We start from the raw sequence: 5,462 nt of genomic DNA, 5'->3' as shown, positions 1-5,462 counted from the left end.
TACACTCAGAATTAACTTGGAGCATCCCGGAGTCCCGCTCCGAAATGCCAGTGCACGGCGAGTGTTTCATTCAAGCGCACAAAGGACTGGAAAGACTGTGAGCAACTGTGCCTTTGATTTTCAGTTCCTGCGGCACACGCTCCTCATTATCCGGTAGCTGAAGCGGGGAGCACGACTCATACATCAACTCTACTTCACGAGTCTCATTGTATGATTGGCCATCGGTAGACCTGTGCACCAACATATCGAACAAGGGGTCTCAACGTACTTGCAAGATCTCTACTGCCTAGAAGACCAGCTACACCAATGGCAACCCCCATAGGACCTGTCACACGACTGCGCAATAACTGTGCTCGACAACAGACTCAGGGTCGTCTACACCCACACTCAAGCTGCAACAGTCAGACCAAGAGAAACAGGCAAAGGTTCGACCACCATTAATCCCCCTGACAAATCAAGGGAATGAAATGGAACTGAAGGAAACGGCATGACCTACAGCCACGGGTGGCCGAGGCGCACCTCAAGGATCATCCTGTGAAGACGAACAGGAGCGCGACTGAGAGCATCTAATTGATCGAGGGTGATACAGCGGGGCAAGTCGCCGCTCAGGACGTAATTCCAGCACCCTACTGCTACTAACTTGAAGCTCATTGAGATTGAACAACATGCTCATCGACCACCCACAAACAACGACTCCATTCAACTCCTCTCTTGGCATGAGGAGCTATTGATGATTGAAAAAAGTACACACAAAGAGCGACCATCAAACATAGTAGCCCTGACGACCAAAAAACGAGATAAAGACCAGAATCCAATATGCTCTCCAGACGATATGAAAATGATGACACAAAAGGAAAAAGCTTCTTTAGCGAAAAGAGCATGGGACAAAAATATAGCACTATACTTAAAGCAGAGATGATAGCTGAGCAAAACCAGAGCCGCTCGTCTCTCGCTTGACATCACTGAGATAGAGTCACTGATGAATGACCAAGAAAAAAGGAACAACCTTTTCCACAAAACATCAAACAGCAAATACAATATGGGACAGATAACATCCACACCGTCAATCCCAATATCAAACCCTACCACTTCTGAAAACCGGCTGTCAAGACATGGAAAGCCCAGTCACAACACATGGGAAACCAAGTTCGAAAGCAAGAACAGTGCAAGAAGGAAATGTACACACAAAATGTCAATGCAGCCCCACGCACTCATGTCAACAAGAAGCAATCCAAACCACAATGGTTAATCTCCAAAATCTACTACTGGCAGTTTCATCACAGTCGATGATCCCTTTCACCAAATTACAGGAAGCTCATGTGAAAGCCATAAAACATCAAGCCACTTCTCTGGCTCTCATACATTCAAAACAAATACACCTTGAAGCCTTTGTGAACAGCATCAATAACCGCCTCAACCTGGAGGCTGAGGCAAGCGCCCAACGGCAAGCAAGACTGTTCGAGATGGCTAGAAATGACCGTGAAGACAAAATGAAACTAACTTCTGCAATCCTAGCCATGCTAGCGGCCCAACACCCATCAACACAGGGCTCCCACCAGCAGAAATGACCCAGAAAGAACCTAAAATCAAGGCCATATTATACCGATACAATCCACGGTTACGCAATGCCAGTTTCACAAGGAGCATACAGCGTTAAACACGATCTACCCTGATCCTTCAAGGAATTAAAACGGACAGAACCTCTATACTAGCAATAGACACACCCCCCTTGACAGGGAACCCATAAACAATCAGAACAAAGACGAACACAAAATCCCACTGCACCAGATGACAGTAAGTGATACAAATATGGCATAAATTGATGCAGAAAATGCCCCGGAAACCTTTGCTATTTTCTCGCAGAACAAAACAAACAACAACTGTCCTGCTACCACTACGGGGACAAAAAAAACAAAAAGAAAAAATAACGAGTCAAGAGCATCCCTGAGGAACATGACAATGCCAGGTAGAGTGATCAACACAGACCATGCGAAGAAGAACAATTACGACACTACAAGTCACAAAGCTAAATCTAAACCAGCACAGAGCTCTGACGTCCAACCACAAAAAGACCAAATACCACCTTGGACATTGGAAGACCAACAACACAAAGATCTGTTGAACTTAACAACACACACGGACCACAAAGAAGCAACATACGCGGTACAAATGTTGGAAGACGACAAGCCCTCACTAATCATAATAGACCAATATGAAGAGGGTCAATCTGGTCGAATCCAACACAATCTGTCATGCAAAGATATCTCAGATGCGGAGCTTTCAGCCACTATTTGGGAATCAACCACAGTGACCGGCCTGACCTCAGACGTAGACGATTGGTCAACACAAGAAAGACGTAAAAATAAGAGGAGACAAACAATACAGAATGACCCACAAATAAAAACTGCAGGCGGCATAGACTTGAAACTACCAGCCTTTATAGACCCCCGGCCACGGGGATAAGAAATCAAACTGCAAATAGAAAGACTTGATAGCAGAGATGATATATTCATACTCAACAGAACAAATGTCTTGTGGCTTTTCCATGCATTTCCCAGATTAAACAATCTATGATCGGCAGATATAAAATTAGTACAGGTCACACAAGACACCGCCACAGATAAAGTAATGATTGAATTTAGTTCAACGGAGATTACAAACAAAGTTTTGGAATCAGCAGTAAATCTCTGCCAATTGGGCTTTAGATGCACATGGCAGTCAGCGATGGACCATGGAAGTAATGTCCATATACGACGAACCAAGGAAGAGAAGGATACCTCCAATATAAAAGAAAACAGACAGTATAGATACACATAAACAACCATGCCAACAATGCCTAAAGATCCGACAACCTCGACCAGAGAAACATGCCATGTTCAAATTACACAAACCATTTCATCTGGAGAGAAACAAGAAATGAACACCACCTCGACCTCGAACAGGACATGGTCAATATAACCATTAATACAATCAAAAAATCATCTCCTTGCACTATGTTCATGGAACACAAGAGGCTTCATTCACCTTTTCAATGAAAACAAGAACCAACTATTTAATTTCCAATGTATCTGCTTACAAGAAACCTGGTTATCAGAAGCCCCGAGCTGTGATAGATACCCCATGCTCATGAATCCAGCCCCCAGACACAATAAAGGACGCCCATCCACCAGACAATTGACCCTCATCTAAAAACAAAAATAATAGAAGCCCAGAACATATACCCTTGGACGCAATTTACGATCTGCGAATACTATCAACAATCAAGACCTAAACATTGCCCCACTGATGTACATCAGACCAAAATGAACCTTGGCATAATTAATCTATGTTGGAATTCGTTGACACTGTCTGACGACATCTTCACTGACAGTGCATTCACAACAATCGACATGGCTATCAAGAAGCACCAAGATCTACAACTGATCATATGCGGAGATCTAAATATTAATTTGTTCGAACCGGATGGAGAGTTAACACCCTACCAAAAACTCTCGATCAAAGCACAGATATGGAACAAAGAAATGAGCAACCGAAATGTGGACTTAATTGCACTACACCAAACCAGTCCCTTAAGATACAATCCCACCTGGACACGAGGCAAGACTCACGCTTTGCTGGATTACATCCATACCTCCCCAGAAATAATCGACCACAATGTGACTTTTCAGAATAGATCAATACCGAAGAGCGATCATCATATTATCATCATCCAGTGGAACTCGGTATGTACATATAGAGAAAAAAACAGACTGCCGCAGATGGAGATCAACACAGGTGCAAATAGACTCAGAATGAACAAGAAACAACTAGACACAATACTACAGTCTATACAGCACATGAGACGGACGGATGTAGATATACTTAATTATGAGTGGATGCTATAACCATATCAACAAAACTCTATCATATTACTAAACACATCCAAGACATATCCACATGCCTATTATCCTGAACTCGTAGAAAAGAAAAGAGAATTAAGGAGACAACTGAAAACAATACACAAAAGAAATTATTCAAACTATCTTCAACAGATGAAAAAAGTAAAAAAACGATATCAAAACTCGGTAAAATCCACAAAGATAATCATGATGCAAAACGATGCAGAATCTATGATAAAAGCGCTAAGAAATAACAAAATGTGAGATCTCTGGAATTTACTAAACCCTCAAACTAAAAGACTTGATCAACTGTCTCACGACATTCCAGAAGCAGTATGGCTAAAACACTTTGACATATCATATAATAAACCCCAGACACATGAACACGATAAGATTCAATCCACTGAACATGCTAGCTGGCCAATGCTGAGCGATATAGAGGACATTCGGACCGTGATAAACAAACTGAATACATCAAGAGCTTCTGGGCCTGATGTTTTGTGCGACGCCATCATAAAGCGCAACTCCGACATCTGGACGGCCATATGCTCACATCTCTTCATGACCATTGAAGAACAGAAACAAATACCCATATCATGGCAATCGGCCATGCTGATGCCGATTTTCAAACATGGCGACTGCAAAATTCCGGCCCACTACCGCCCCATCGCTCTTCTGGACCCGCTAGGCAAGATTTTTCCCACTCTCCTACTGAAACAACTCACTCTATGGATCAAAAACTCCTTAAGATTTGACATCAGACAAACTGGCTTCGTCAGAAACACTGACACTAACATTAACCTTATCATACTGAACATGATAAAACAGGAGTCGATCAGGAACAAATGTCCAGTCTATGCTTCCTTCATCAACCTCCACCTTGCTTTCAATATGGTCGACCATTCAAAACTATGGGAGAAACTAACTAGCTGGAACTGCCCAGCAGTGATTTTACATACTATTATTCAACTATACTCAAATAGCATCATCAAAATAAGACTAGCAAAAAACGGAACGCTCTCGGCCCCACTCAGCACAACAAATGGCTTGAAACAGGGTTGCCCGCTCAACGCCACACTATTCAATTTATACACGTCTGACATTGCAGAAGAAGATCGGTTCGCAACATCCAATCCCCCCAAACTGAACGGCACTTTGAGCCCCCACATGTCATATGCTGATGACATAGCGATACTGGACCGAACGCCCATGGGTCTGCAAAGAAGCCTCAATAAAATGCAGGAATACATGACAAAGAAAAAACTGCAAATCAACCCAAGAAAAACTAAAACCATGAACTTGGCCAAGATCCCGAAGTCAAAAACAAAAACAGGGACATTTTTCATCAATGGGGAAAAACTGATGCATGAAAAAGAAATCAAATACCTAGGAGTCTGGATTGGACAATCTGACACCGAGACGTATTGGAATGACCATCTTAAATCGAAAGCATGATCACCTGCACGACAAGGACAAATGTGGCAAATTTTCAATGAAACAAGCCATCACGTTCTACAGGCAAAAGGTCATAGCCAGTCTAACCTACGGCAGTGAAACCATGATAACACAGACCAATCGATCTGG

Source organism: Ambystoma mexicanum, chromosome 14 (assembly GCF_040938575.1).
Source record: "Ambystoma mexicanum isolate Mex_15411 chromosome 14, UKY_AmexF1_1, whole genome shotgun sequence".
Taxonomy (NCBI): domain Eukaryota; kingdom Metazoa; phylum Chordata; class Amphibia; order Caudata; family Ambystomatidae; genus Ambystoma; species Ambystoma mexicanum.
This window is presented reverse-complemented; position numbering follows the sequence as displayed.